This window comes from Neopsephotus bourkii, unplaced genomic scaffold (assembly GCF_033783945.1).
Source record: "Neopsephotus bourkii isolate Nb327-2 ecotype Australia unplaced genomic scaffold, CSIRO-AGI_Nbou_v1 NB_1328, whole genome shotgun sequence".
In the NCBI taxonomy this organism is placed as follows: Eukaryota; Metazoa; Chordata; class Aves; order Psittaciformes; family Psittacidae; genus Neopsephotus; species Neopsephotus bourkii.
The window spans coordinates 5,015,419-5,031,578 of NW_026901808.1; the positions used below are offsets into that span (position 1 = coordinate 5,015,419).

At 38.9% G+C, this 16,160-nt stretch overlaps 1 protein-coding gene across 1 annotated transcript in view; it reads right to left on the reverse strand.

Annotated features, from left to right (window-relative positions):
* LOC133219223 (guanine nucleotide-binding protein G(t) subunit alpha-3) overlaps positions 1-13,277 on the reverse strand; it is a 51,109-nt gene extending 37,832 nt beyond the window's left edge. The window contains exon 1 of the mRNA XM_061366393.1: positions 13,028-13,277. The gene's annotated coding sequence lies outside the window, so the exon portion shown is untranslated. The remainder of the gene's footprint in view (positions 1-13,027) is intronic.
* Positions 13,278-16,160: the final 2,883 nt, after the last annotated feature.

A 16,160-nucleotide genomic window follows, 5' to 3' on the forward strand; every position in this document is an offset into this window, starting at 1 on the left:
ACTCCTCTGTACCTGCAGCACATTATTTTAGGTCTTCAAGAGTGTTGTGTTTGTTCTTCAAAACCACATGATAATTTCCAGAATTAAATATCCTTCCAGTTTTAGTCTCAAAGCTACAGATGATGTGTTTCTTCTCTTTCCAGCATTTGTCATGTCTTAAGGTTGCCTTTATCTTAGTCTGCCGCTAAGTGAAGTGCAGAACAATTTTTTAGGCAGTGACTGATTTTTCCCATTTGCTGATTGACTATTTTTCTCGTTATTGATTCTGCAAGGCAGGGCTGTAGCTGTTTGAGATACTCTGTTCGATATCTTGAGTTATCCCATGTTATAGTGTCCCATGTCACAAATGGTTTGTTTGTTCTGGCAATTCATTCTGTGGTTTTATATTTATAAATAAACCTCCTGTGGCAGTTCATTCGTGAGGTTTAAGGTGAGATTTCCTTCAGAAATCACTGTAGTGCCCATCCCTTATTTGTAAACGTTGTGTAACCGGCAAGCTGTGTTACTGATATATCACACAACTCTGTCAGGCTCTTCTTTATTTATCTGTGTGGCTTCTGCTGCTCCAGAGTCAGCCTGATGGAAAGTCGTGTCTGGGTTGAAGTGTTGGCTAGATGCCATCGCCTCATGTGATTCCAGCTCCACAGAGCAGGGCTCGCATACCTGGCATGGTCCTGCTGGCTGAGCAGACAGCCCTTGTGCTTCAGAATGGTACTCTGCTTAAGTCTTACATTTCATTTGTGCTTGCTCAGTTTTTAAGTTCCTCTGAACCACAGACACTGCAAGGCTGGACTCCAGCATCTGCGATCAAACTCCTTATATATATATATACATATATATATACACACCCACCCATATTTTGTTCTGATTTCCATTTCGTAGTTAAACCCTTGAGGCTTAGCAATGCAGGCTGCTTTTCCAGATGACCCACTCTCCTGAATTACCTCGTGGCATGTGACAGAAAGAAAAAAGTGTTCTAACTTAATCTTTGCTCCCTAACTTCAGTTATCTGTTGAATTTGTAGGCAGCAGCTGTGTTAGTAAATTCAAGAATGCCTGGCAATTATCCTGGAACCGGATTGTCTGTGCTTAGGACAGTCCTGGTAAAGAATCTGGTGTGTTTATGACATGGCTTGCCAAAGAAACTGGCACAGCTAAAGGCAGATTACTTACAACCTGTTTGGTTTGAAGGCTGTGAAAGTTTATTAACAGTCTTGAGGCAGACTGTGATAATTGTTCTTGATTACTGTAGGTATAAGCCATACGTTCTGAAGCTGACATGATATAAAGGACCAAGTCAAGCTGTCCCATGATAAGACTTTCTGGATCTTCTGGCAAATGCTCTGACCACACCACCCAAGTCTTGGAAGGCAGGTGCAGGGACTGTGGGAATGAAGACTTTGGGCCCACTGTAGGAGAGGATCTGGTTAGAGACCGTCTTAAGAACCTGAATATACACAAGTCCATGAGACCTGATGAAATCCATCCATGGGTCCTGAAGGAGCTGGAGAATGAAGTTGCTAAGCCACTGTCCATCATATTTGAAAAATCATGGCAGTCAGGTGAAGTTCCCAAAGACTGAAGAAAGGGTTGCCCAGGGAGGTTGTGAATGCTCCATCCCTGGCAGCATTCAAGGCCAGGTTGGAAGAAGCCTTGGGTGTCATGGTTTAGTGTGAGGTGTCCCTGCCCATGGCAGGGGGTTGGAACGAGATGATCTTAAGTTCCTTTCCTAACTGTTCTATGATTGATTCTATTATTTGTCTTGTGGCTTCATTAATACCTTCAACTGTTAAAGGAAATCAGTCAATGGCAGACAAGCACTTTCAAGAATGCACTCCTTTTCAGACAGCTGCAGCATCCTATTTATTGTACAGTACAATCTATGCTGATTTGTGTGCATGAGGCTGCCAGTGTCTGTGTCCCATAGGAACACAGAGACTATTGAATAAAGCAGTCCTTTCAGTGCTGTCTAGGTACCTTGCACCTCCCTTTCACTCCTGCTGCAACGCTAAGCACTATCAAGTGAGAAGCAGAGCATCCTATTATCCAATTTGACCACCAGTTTATTTCACAATACCCTTCTCTGATTTGTGGGAATACTCAAGTTTAACATCTGGAAAAGTGCTACCTTCAGAAGTGAGCAAGCAGTGACGAGGTCCTTGCTACTCTGTTGAAATTATGAGTCTGCCTCTGGTCTGTGATTGCATCAGAATCCACAGCTAGCATTTTCTGGTCAAGGTGCTGATAAGCAATCAGCTGGTCGTGGCCAGCATCCTCCCTGTACCATCGTTTTGGAGCATACAATCCTATATGGAAAGGGTAAAACTGTGAAAATATCTTGACACTTCCACATCCTATACAGAGTTTCTGGGAAAAGAACACCAAATAATAAGGGAAAAGAGATGATAGTCGTGAAGACACTGACAGTGTGGCCAATACTGTCCTTTCCCCTTTTTTTTGGGGTATGAGAATTGTTACAGTGCTCAAAGGTAAAAATGTCATGAGTTCTACGAGACCTGCAAGAGTAGGAGGAAGGGATGTAACTTCTCATTTGTCCAAAGAAGGGCAGCGAAGTGATGAAGGGTCTGCAGCACAAGTGTGATGAGGAATGGCTGAGGGACGTGAGGGTCTAAAACTACCTGAAAGGAGGTTGTAGTGAGGTGGGGATTGGTCTCTTCTCCCAAGTAACAAGCAATAGGACAAGAGAAAATGGCCTCCAGCTGCACCAGGGAAGGTTTAGATTGAGTATAGGGAAAAATTTCTTCACTGCAAGGGTTGTCAAGCACTGGAACAGGCTGCCCAAGGAAGTCACTGGTTGAGTCACTACCTCTGGGGGTGTTTAAAAGACATGTAGATGTGGCATGGGACTTGTTTCAGTGGTGGATTGTACAGTCCTGGGTTAATGGTTGAACTCAATGATCTTAAAAGTATTTTCCAACATAAATGATTGCATGGTTCTATGATTTCGAAAGATTCCCCAAAGACATACCCAAAGACAGAAACTATTTCTCTGACATTTGTGTACTTTGGGAAAAGCTCACCATGCTCTCCAGGGGCATTTATAATTATGTGACACTATGTGAAAAAGAACTTAAAGTTCCCTTTACTTTATCACTATTTCATAGCCCAAGATGCCATTCTGAGCATCCTGTTTGCACAAGTTTTTATCTATGAAAGCAAAACAATGTTCTTTTTAAAGTGCACATTTGCCTAGAGGCAGCAAAAATAAATATGATTATATATAAGTAATAATTTATTGTTCACTTTTATGTTGTGTGTTCTTTATTGATAATTGATTAGAATCATTAAAGTTTAGTCAAACTACTATCTGTTACTGCTGTTACAATGTTGATATGTATTTGTTGACATTAGTTGCAACTGCCTGGCGATGCCTACAAGGTATATGTGTACATCTGGACTAGTCACCTTCTGTCTTTTTTATTGACAATAAAAAATAATAAGCATTTCCAGACTTCAGTTTCCTCTCACACTTGCAGTATATAGTATATAGGTCTTATCTTTTGCTGTTAGAAATGTTCAGCAAGAATGTTAAAATCCTTTTCATCTCCATCTGCAGTGCTCTCACTTTTATTCTCACAAAGGTTCTTCCAAGCATGGTTCTCATTAGAAGTACATAATTTTCCTCATAACTGTCATGCATTTTCTCATTGCTCCAAATCCAGCAATTCTCCAGGGAGAATTTGAATAATATTCTTCTCCCATGCATGTTTCCAGTGACAGATTTCTTTCTTAACTACAGAATCTAAGGATGAACTGTTTTTCTCAGTCATTGGACTAATCACAATGTCATCACTATCCAGAGAGTCTCCAAGAGCCAAAGTTCAGTTTCTCATTTTTGGAAAACACTGTGTAAAGACCTTGAATTTAGGATCCCTTCTAGACTTCAGTGCATGAACATATTTGAGTTGCTACTGGAGTTTACTTGCAGAGGTTAGTGGCAGTAACTCTGGAGAAATCCTGAGAGACTCCAAGGTCTGCTGAGCAAAATTTCCATGTGGATCTCCTGAGTGGCTCCAAAAACATTTGGAAAACTGACAGAAAGTTGGAAAACAGCCAAAACTAGTGATCATTTCCGACACACTGGAATAGGAGTGACAAGATGAAACAATCCTGCTGGTAGAAACACTTATTTCATTAGTATAGTCCAGTGGTTTATGAACACACAATGAAGAAATAGTGATCAAGAACAATGGGCCACACAAGTGTCTTTGTGATGAGATCAGCATGCATCTTTGTGTTGATAAGAGCTCTTCACGCGGGGGGAGGGGGGAAGGATGGTTGGGTTTTTTTCCTGTTCTGCATGCAATATACCACATTTAATTTCACTTTACCAGGTTAATTGTATAGTCTAAACATCCATCTAAGTCTCACTTTTGAAAGAACATTTTAATGTCAGAGGTTAAATCCAATTAATAGCTAAGAATGAAATCCATCTCTGGAGTAATTTCTACATGCTTCACTGGCTGTAGTCTGAATATTAAAATATTTTTTCAGAACTCACAACGTTCAAAATGGAAAAAAACCCAAACAAAACCACCATAAATAATACAGAACTCTTTTCTCCGGCAGAGGAAGAAACAGAAATGAACTTTACAGGCAAACAAAATAGGCTACTGAGTGTCTGATTTCTACAGTGACTTATAGTCTACTATAGAAAACCACTTATTTGTCTACAGGCCAAGTTTTGAATTGTTTTTAGTCTGTGTGGGTATAGATGGAAATTATATGGGAAAAAAAATAAAGACATAGTTCTAGGGGAAGGAAAGTTCTGAAAGCCTCAGTTCTGAATAAATAGTAAGGGAAAGAAGAAAGTGGATATATGCAGACAGTCTTATGAATATGATGGCTATCTTAGATTTGCAGATTCGTCATAACAGGCATACCCAAAAGGAATTGTAGCTGATAATATCCAAGTCAACATAGTCAAGGAGAGTTCTTCCCAGAGGTAACATTACACTGTTGAAATACAAGAGGAGTTTTAGATGAGACTGCTCAGTTCCATCATCTCCTTAGAGAAGCCTCTTAGAGCCAAGTGCAGAAGCTCATCAGGAAAAAAAATTCTAGAAATAGCTTTCTTTCTCCTTGTTGCACACTTTCTCATTGAAAATGTCAGGGGCATTCTAGAGAAAACTGTTGTATGCATTCCCCTTGCCACTTTGCAAGTAAATACCTGGCATACGTAACGGGCGACAAAACTTTACTATGCTCCAAGTTTTACAAGAAATACACAGCAAAATTGTTTTGACGTGTTTACCTAATATCAAATGTGAATATTATTTTATTTATAGTAGTTCTGACAGCTTGCATGCATTTTCCCACTATTAATAAATAATATATAAGGGAATTATGGTGTTTAACTAACAAAGCAAGGACAAGTTGTATTAAGCATTAGAGAAAACAATAAGGTTATGGAAATAATTGGTCACAAGGGAAAAAAAGTCAGATTTCTTTTTAAGTTTGGAAAATAGACTACCAAGCAAATGAAGTTTGGAAGGGGTTATGGTAGTCTAAGAATAACAAATATGCATTTTGAGAAGAATGGAGATCAGATGCTCAAGTCAGTAAAAAAATGATCACCATAATTTATAACAAAGAATTTTTCTATCAGATCTTATGGACACCTTTTAAGTGTACTGGTGGTTAAACACTGGGGCAAGATTATGGAAATCCCTTTGTTTTATAGTAACAAATCAGATTATCTTCTATTAGGGACTGTTATGGCACACTAAATACAGCCATATTTAATGCAGTGAGAAAGAATGGAACTGATTTTGATGACCCGTGTACTCCTACTTTTCATAACTTTTAGTGTCTTTATAAGATTAAGGGCAAATCTGAAGATTTTGTTTCAACATCATGATTTCTCTCCTTATTCAAGTGACTCCTAGTGTGCCTTTACTCATATTTAGCTTGTTCAGTAACCTCTTTCCTCAAAGTCTTTTCGGCTACTTGCAAACATGCTAACGATAGTTTCCCTTTTCTTCCTGAATGTTACACTGGAATATTATACCACATGCCATAATGACGTATGCCAGATTAAAAACATAGCTCTTTACTTACTTTAAAGAAAATTACAAGGATTTCAGAAACTTTTTTTAGGTTGAAGGTTTTTCCTACAGCCTCCAATCATGTGGTTGTGCATTGTTTTAAACAGGATTCCAGGGCTCAAAGGAGAGTTCAGGGTGAACAGAACAATATCAAAGAAATAGAAAGCTGTGTATGAAATTAATTCAGAACAGCAGAGGACTGCCCAGTTACCTCAGTATGCAGTTGTCGATCTGATCCAGATTCAAAATGCAGGCTTCAGCCTTCTGAATTAGCCACCTTAGTGTGTAGAAGGGCTTTCCTGGACCTGTGAGGTGAGTCAGAGCTCTGAAGCTGGGCTTCAATTTTCATGGTACAATCAGTGGTAGGAGGCCATCACCTCCGTAAGAGATGCTGAACTTTCCAAAGAGGTGCTCAGTGTAAAATTTAGCTTAGAATTTTCCACCAGAAGATGGTAACAAGGCAATCATAAAGATGGCTCTGTAAGCACTGTACGGTTCGATACTCAGTAGTGAACAGGCACTCAAGAATATATATATATTTTTTTCTTTATATCTAGTACTTACCACCTAGTAAAAAACAGCAGGAGAAGGATTTTTCCCTTCCTATTTGAAGGTTACGCTTGCAGTTTCAGGTCTGAATTGGGATGAGAGTTACATGGGAACTTCCATGGCTGCTCTGGTCAAGATAATTAAAAGACCTTCTGGCATAAAATGCAAATATCATTTAAACCTGACTGCATTCAGGGTTGTATAATGCTGGGAGTGAATGCTAAAATTCTCTTTATTCATCTCAAGCTTCTTAATTGCTGTTCAGGTTTATCCCTGTCACCAAAGTAGGTGATCTGAATCTTATTCTGTGTGTTTTTCACAAAAGGATCAAATAAATTTGGGTGAGCCTTATTACCTATGAATGCAACTTTACTTCAGAAATTCCCAGGCTGTTTTGCTGTTTAATTATGTCTCCAAGCTGCAAAACAGTTATTAAGGTAAGGAAATTGTTTAGCTGCTTTCTGCCTGCTTCCTTCTTTTGTTGAGCCTTTAATAAAAAATTGAACGTTGATTGGGTAATGGGCTGAAACCTCCCTGTATTTATGGCATTGTATTCACTCTATTGTTCCTAATCTTCCTTCCGTCCCATCTCCAATTATTTCATTAACTGATGACAATTTCTAAGAGCTTGGAGAGAGTTTTGCATGAGTGGAGCTGTTCAAATGAGATTTCAGGGAAGTTCTATGTCTCGTATTATGCAGACAGTCAGAAAACATAATCACAGCATAGCACTAACTTTGTCAGTTTTGGGCTGGTTTTATTACATTTCTGCTCAGCTCTAAACAGAAAAAGACCTGATGCCCACTTGGTGCATTTAAGAACTACATATGGTAGCAGCAGGTCCAAAAGCAGCATTAGTGATGTATGTCAAGGTTCTTAACAGCTCATGGAAAGTAGAAGCTGGTTTCTTATACTGAAGGCAACTAACTAACTAGGAAAAACTATAAGCATAAATACATACTTTGCTTCCAAAAACGCTTTCAGAAATGCTGTTGAGAGTGCTTATGAAGCACACTGCTGTACATGTCATGTATCCAGCCTCGCATGACCTCATGAACAAGAATTTTTTTTAAATTTTGAACTTTTTGAACAGAACTTTTGCTGTCTTGTTTCTTCTCAAGCATATACATGCAGTAGAAATGCACATACCACTTTGTTCTAATTTTTAACGTTTTCCTTTGTTTTCTGTATCTTTTCCTCAGCTTCTGTTCATTTCATGGCATTACCCAGGAAGTGGAGTGGTCTAAAGCTAAACCGCAATTGGACAGGGGGCTTCCTGGAGCTGCATCTGAAATGGGGACTTGGTGCTTATGAGCATCCAGGTAACACTGAATGCACTAGAAAAAGGGAGTAAGATGGAAAATGTGACAGTCCACCCTCTGAATCCTTATGCCACTAATCCCAGTAAAATGTGTTTCTCTTATTATGAAGAAGGTACAGCAGGAAAGATAGAAGAGTTTCAGCCCACAGTACCCCTCCATGTCTGACAGAGTATTAACTACCTACAGCAGCGCCATGTCATTTCTGTCTGGATCATTAGTGGTGCCCACTGAAGTGATTTTAACACTGAAGTAACCAGCAAAAATATGTGATAAACAGAAAATTCTGAATCTTCTTCAAGTTCAGTCTGATCCTATGGGTTGTCTGTGCCCAGCTGGACATAATTCTGAAAGTGTAAGTCACATTACATGATGTGCTGGCCATCTAGAAGCCCTACCTTCAATACCAACAAAAACCTTTCCCTTTGCTCTTCTGCCAGATTATGCCGTTGAGTGTTTCAGGGCAGTTAAGTTAAACTAATAATAGGTATTGAAAAAGAGTGCTATGGAAAATGCCAGCTTTCTTTGTACATCATGTATGTTTACAGGGGCTCAGAATAACAATGAAGCCCAATATTTTGGTGTAGTTTTTCAGGCAAAGTAGGGTGAAGCTGCCCTGCATCAAGTATTCCACTAGAGAGCTCCAGTGCAGCAACAGAATCTGGGATGCTATTGTCACCTTGGTTATGAGCTCTCCACATGCTCCTTAGTGGATTGCTCAAGTGAACTCAGTATGGGGCCCTCCCAGTCAGGGACAGTGAAGAGGACGAAGGTTATATATGACAAAACTCTTAGCAAGATACACTGTACAGGTCCTCCAAAGACCTTTCAGTTTTATGTTTGAATAACATGAAGAGCATGTATGCCCGTACCTCAAGCCACAGGCCACCACCATACCCCCAGGCCCAAACTGATAAATGTGTTCTGTCTGTCTCTCTGTCTCTTTCCCTCTCCCCTGAAAAACCTTTTTCTTCCCTCATTTTGCCTCTGAGGGTTTTGCTTAGAAATCAGTTTAGAAACCAAAACTTTTTTTTTTGTTTTAAACCTGAAATCAGTGTTTTTTTGTGGCCTGAAGCTTAAACCTTAAAGGAAATAACAAATACATCATTGTTATAAAGTAAAAACACTGTTGAAATAAAACCACACACTTCACAGTAAGAAAGAGATGGAAAGCAATTTCTGTATGCAGACTGAGAAGGCTGTTTTGAAATGCCCAAGCCTAGTTGCTTCACTTATTTGGAAAAATACTGAACCAGCCATACAAACACATCTATATTGAATATATTTATAAAGAAAGTTTTCTGTTAGCTTTAGAACTGTCAGGTTTAGAACTAGTGTTCTAAGGAAGAGAAGAGCTATGTCCTCTAATGGAAACATGAAATTAAATGAAAAGCCTAAAGTTACTCTTAGATGTATAAGGGTAATGTAATCTAGGGGAGATTTCAGAGAAGGGCAGGTTACACTGTCCTTCACTTCATGCTGTGCTGTATCTTCCCTTTTACATGTTATGTAAACCATTTCATAGAAGGAGTTCTGGCATTAAACTTTGAATCACAAGATCCATCTTTCTTTATTGTATATTTTTCCTCTGGGTTTTCTCACAGTGACTTCCTGGACCCTGGTCTTACCTGGCACAGTGATTTACCACCATGCATATAGGCAACTGGGACAGGTCAAACCTTGGAGTTAGCACTGACTTTTGCTAATCCAAGAAATAGACTGGGGTAAGAGTGGAGAGTGTGGTGGTTGGCTGGAGCTTAGAAACTCCCACTACAAGGAGGGAAGAGGAAGCTGGTGGGAAAATGTGTGGAGCTGGGCTTGCTGCTTCTGCTATCTCCCAGGGGAAAAAGAGGATGGTGCCTGGTGCCTGGGAGGAACTCCTCTTCCTTCTTTCTGCAGCACTACACACCAGCCCACACACCGCAGAAAAACAGACCATCTTTGTAAGGCTCTAGCATAATAAAAACAGGGTAGGAGAGAAGGACAGCTGTTTTCTATGCTATAATTGCTTTCCAAAGTAACCGTCTGACTAAATCAACCATGTATAGGAGCCAGTTAATATTGCTTTGCTCCTCAACTGTGATTGCTAAGTCTTTCTGTTGGAGGGAAGAATATGTCGATCTAGTTTCTCAGAGCAGTGTTGACAGAAATGGCTGTGGGCAGCTACTCAAGCTATCACTGATACATCTCAAGCACAATCTATTTCTGGCAAGGCAAAGATCAGTATGACCCAATTTACCTTTCTTTAAGTCAGTAACATGTTTATTGGTATTAGTCCAATCTGATGAGAGTTTCCTTTTGGGAAATCCATCAGGTATTTCCATAAAAACTGCAAACCATTGTGCTGCTTCATTTGGAACATTTAGTACTGTGGAGTCCGTGTCTAGAATCTGTTCCTGCTACACCTCTTTTCAACAACTGTCTCCCAAAATGCCAAGATACCTTTCTTCCTTGTTTGGATTCACAAATGCTCTTCTTCTGGCCTTCAGGTTCAAGCTCAGGAGTTTGAGATTTGAGTGTATTATAAGAAAGGGTTCTATGGATTCACAGAGATAACATATAAGGTTTATTGAAATTTGTTCATCAGCATAGGGACATGTCACTAATGGGAGTAGTTGTTACCCAGGAATGATCAGAAGGTCCCTCTTTCCCTTTCCTAGTAGAAGTAGATAAATTTATGTCCGTGTTGACAGCTCACTGCTGTCACTTAGATAACACACCAGTGCACATTTTTTAGAACCAGAATGTACCTTTCCCCCACTCTTTTAAAACTTAAATGGATTTTAGTAAGACTGGGTAATGTAGTCATGGCTATTGTCACGGACACAGCTGACATCCATAGGCACCCATTCATGGCTGCATCCATCCAGGAATGCTTAGCAACCTCTTTTGATAGTACATTTCCTCATATTGAATACACTTTACATACTGTGCCTTGGTTCCTGGAGGCTGTAAACAGGGTCAAGGACTTCCACTTCTCAGGGATGGTTTTCTGTTGCCTTGCTTGTGATCCTCTCAAGCAGTGAATGCTTCTTCTGAAATTTTCTTGTGCCTTCTGAACAACTGCTGGCTATTGCTTTCTCGAAGGAAAGTGTGTGGGGAATTCCCTATAACGGACTGAATGTCTCTGGTTGCTCCTTCTCATTAGGATTTTCTGGTTGACATAATTAACAACTTTAGGTATTTCCTGAGGTGCTTTATGAAAGTAGTAATTTTAAATGCTCCTTGTCTGAAACCACCATTCAACTCTCACCTGAGCAGTGGCTGTGTTTATTAGCAGTGCAATTTCATGGTGGGATATTTAACTTCTTTTGAAAGAGGGCAAAGGGATTTTACTTAGAAAAACACAATTTCTCTGATGCTTTTGGTTTGAGTAAGTTCTATATTTTGTTAATTCGTTTATCATATAAATAAATTTCCTATTTTACATCTGTTTTATATTTCATATAAAGAGTATAAAAATGACAAAAAATTATCATTAACTATGCTGAAATGATGTATATGTATGATTTTTAGTAACCTTTAATGTTCTAGTTGGATAGCTACTGGATATAGACTAGTAAAGTGTAATTAGTGTTCTCTCATCTCTGATTTATTTGCATAGATTTGTACCATAAAAAACAGTGAAGTAATTTGAAATTTATGTAGACTTTACATACTTTTTGTAAGAATCTCATTTCTTAGCAATCTGACTTTAGGAGCTTTTTTTAATAAGTAATGTAGATGGGTGCTTGTCTACAAAACAATTTTGAAACTTTGATATCAGGCAAAACCAGAGTCATTATAATGTTTTCTTCTGAACAAATTATTTAGGAACATTTTCATTTTGATGTATCAGGTCACAATTCCTGAATTTAATCTTTTAATGCTTCCTAGACTGAAGTTCTGAAACCTCCCTTACTGCAGTAACAGATACTGGAGGGTGTAAGATTATACTTTTTAGTCCATTAATTTGCCAAGTTTAACTGAATGAATTTTCATTGCTGTGTCTGTGAAGTCAGGAAAGCAAATTCGGAAAAGATACATAAGGAAAACTTAGCAGTGCTTTCATAAATGTGAAAAACGGGAGCCTGGTCTGACCCCTGAATTACTGTTATAATGGTGTTATTCTACAGGCTTTAGGGAATTTATTCCAAATCTGCTCTGCATCAGTGTAGAATATCCTTCTGTGTAGTTAACTGTTATGAAACAAGAACATCAGTGGGGTTTCCAGGGGTCTGCAATATCAAAGCTGCAAGAACAACATAGGGTGTTTAATTAACCTTAACATATCTACTTGTATGCAATGAGCACAGTCATAGAGTATGTGGTTGTTTCTATTTTCTCCCTCATACTTTGAAACTGTAAGAGTGAATTCGAGAAATGTAATATCCTATAGGTGAGTATAAGAGGGTGTAAGCTTGAGTAGCAATTACTTTACTACAACATGGTAAGCAGATAGTTCTTTGTAGTAAAATCTTGCTGCCACATGGTCTCACAGATAGATAGTATTTCAGAGCAGCAGTTATTCTGGTATCCCTGCATTTCCCACAACTATAGCTCAGCAAAACTCAGGCGTGTTACTAGAGCACAGGTCCTTCCCCCCTGATTGCTCTGTGATTAGATTCCACTTCCTGCTTACTTAACTCAAAAATGTGATTATCCTTCAAGATGCAGGAAGGCTCAAATTTAGATACAGTTGGAAACCACATGACTTTTTCTTCTTTTTTCCCCAGTAAAACAACAGGGACGAGCTGTTTACCCAAATACCGGCACACTGTTCTGGACAGCAGTACATGAAACGCAGCTGGCAGTTCTGTGCTGCTCCCAGAGGCACAGCTGGAGGCTTAACAATGACAACCTGATTCTATCAAGCACTAGAGAAAGCAAGCTGCTTTAATGGCCACAGCAGCCACCTATCATGTTTTCTTTAAAGGTAGTAAGAATAGTTCCATTTATGTGAACAGGATTTCAGTCCAGTGTTTCTTTGAAATAGTTCCTACTATATAAGAAAGGCCACTTATGCAACTGCTGGATTGCACATTTCGAAACCTCTCACTCACAGTAAGTTCATGTTACAGTCTCTGTAGCTCCTCATGCAAATAGTTCTTACTGGCTATGAACTACCACAGCCAGAGGGCAATTAATGAGCAAATCACTGGGTCTGTGAACAGTCTTTGCTAATTGCAGGTCACAGAAGAAGATTATCATGCTTGGGGAACCGAAAAAAAAAGAGTTCTTTATCCTCACACATTGGGTATTAAATAACTCACTTAGGAAACTTTGATTTAGAGCATTTCAGTCCATGTAGCAGTACATAATCAACTCTGTCTTTTTCAATGCAAAGGGGTCTTTCTGGCCATGTTCTGCTACCACAAACAATATTTAAGGTAACTTTTGAGTAATCTATACATGTCACTTTGCAAAGCAAACAGTGCACTGGATTAATAATTAAAGGAACTGTTCATAGCAGCTGATAATTTTCTCCTGTAACAGAATGCTGGGAAAATGCTGGTGTTATAGAATGAAATGCTCTCTGGTTACCTACCAAGTAGGTGAGCAGCTGGGATTGCCTTCAGACTGCCCAGCTTGCTGCCTGCCTTGTTCTCAGCCCAACATTCTTGCAGCACAGTTTCTCCCACAGTATATTTGTCAGAAATTTACTATACATACGGTTGAATTATGCATATATTTAATCATTAACTTCAATAATGAAAATGTCTTATAAGTTTGTACTTCTAAATATATGGTTTTGCTCAGAAGTATTGCATACATACTCTTTAGAGTATCTTGTCAAACAAATCTCAGAATTCCATACCATACATGCAGTTGTTGACAAACAATAATAAACCAATTATATTTCTTTTTTATTCTTGGAGAACATAAACCATAATTCACATCCCTTACATAACAGATACACACACACATATACATATATAAAACTGACATAAAATAATTAATAATAGAATGTAATACCCATTTTCCACATAAGAGATCTCACATATCTTTTCTTATCCAAGGCTGAAATGTCATTTATATGATTAAGTAACAAAGGTCTTGTAAAAATAACAAGCAATATTCAAAGTGCACCTTATTGTTTGTCAGTTCCCCTATTCCTGATAAGTTTAGTTAAAAATTAAAAAAGTTTCACTTGAAACTCTCCTTGCTAGATTATTTTTTCTGAAATGAGATAAAACACAGGGGCAACTATCATGTTCTCTGTGCCACTGTTAAATTTAAAGCTACCTATTTTTCCTTACGTAGTAATACATTTAATCAGTCAAAAAGATGGGGGTGCACCAGTGTCATGGTAAAGGGAAGGAGTTTGCAGATTTGCTTTCAATTCTGGTAGCAGCTATTTGGTCTTCGGACCAGGAAAGAGGTCCTGGCTGAAGCTGGTCGAGCCTGCGGTGTGATGAGCCAGCCAACGGACCCCTTTCACATTGCAAGCTGCAGAATTTAATGTGATTACTTTTGAAGTCAGCAGAGTAATTTGGGCTTCACTAGAACATATTTGGTTTTCACGAAGATGTATATATCTTTAAATGTGGGTTGCCAGATTAGAGCAGAAGTGAAAATCCAGTGGTATGTGGAGTGGACATGTTTTTGGCTATAAGCCAGCTTTGAAGCGTTCCAGTGCAAGGGCACCACTGAAGGATAGCCAGCTTTTTAGCTGAAGGATGGCTTTGAGATAGGACTTGGTTTACAGCTAAAGACTGAGGTGATACATTATATAAGGCATACACATTAAGCAGAGAGGAATGATTGACAATGAAATTATGAAAACGTATGAAGGCAATTTTAGGTAGCAACTGTGTGCCACCCAGATGAACTAAATGTGTAGCTGTGCTGTACTGCACTACCCACAGAGTGGAGAATATGTTGTAAAACAGTGGCACTCTTCTTGAATCCCTAAGAAAAAGGAAGAGCATTAGAAACAGGAAATCTGATTCCACAGACCTCTGACTGTTTTCATGACTTTTGTCATGAACAGTAGTACTGACTGTGTATGCTGAGTGCTTGCCATCAAGATCCTCTGTTGGGGAAACATCAGGTTGCAAGTTTTTAGCCTGTCAGCATAATCCATGCTCTTCCTAACACAGTCCTGACAGAATTAGATGTACCTAAACTGAAAGTCTCCATAGGCTTTAAAGTCTGAATTGAAACGTGAGTAAAATGTCATCAAAATTAGTACAGAAGTCCTCATCACAAACCCATGTCCCCATGGGAGACTGTTTGTGGGAGGGGAAGATAGCTCTGTGCAAACAGTACAAGAAATCTTTAGATCCCATTGGTGTATAAAAGTTATAGAAGCCAGAGAGATCTGTGTCAGGAAAGTCTCATTCCCTAAAAATTGTACCAATTAGTCTTTCTAGTTTGAAATTGTATGAACTTTCTTAATAATATGAAATTGTTTTATTTTTCTTGAAAGATATATTGTTTACACTGAATACTGTGTAGTTATGTACTTAAGTCAGCGTAACTAAAGGGCCCCAGCTCATTGCAAGGAGGAGAGCAGCCCCCATGCTCAAGATAAGGACCTGTATTTCCTGGAATCTTAAAACCAGTCTAAGTAACACCAGCCCCTCCAATGCCTCTGTGAAACTCTCTCATTATTGGTGTCATGGGTGAGTGAAAGAAGAAAAACCAACTCCATGGACATCTACATGTCCTTGTAAAAAGTCACTCTCCAGATTTCTTGTAGCCTCTCCTTTAGGTGTTGGAAGACTGTTATAATGTCTCCCCTGAGCCTTCTCCAGGCTGAACAATCCCAGCTCTCTCAGCCTGTTTTCATAGGAGAGGTGCTCCAGCCTTCTGATCATCTCTGTAGCCCTTCTCTAGACGTGCTTGAGCAGATCCACATTCCTCTCGTGCTAAAGACTCCAGAACTAAATGCAGTACTACTAGTGGGGTCTCATGAGAGGAGAGTAGAATAAAGGGGGAGAATTAGCACTCTAGACCTGCTAATATGCTATCAGCAACTCAATTTTATCCTCTATTTTAGTCTTTGTTATTTTGAGCACTCTTGTAAGTTCCTCTGATTTATACTTCCATTAATTTAATTTAATTTAATTTATTTATTTATTTATAACTATAAATACTTTTGCTGTGAAGATAACAGTTTTGGGGACTTTAATATTTACTATTTGAAGGAGACTCTGGCTCATGCAGATGTATTCCAGCTGACAGAAATTATTGCTAAATCAGTTCAGTCCTGAATTCCAACATACTTGGGCTGAACAATC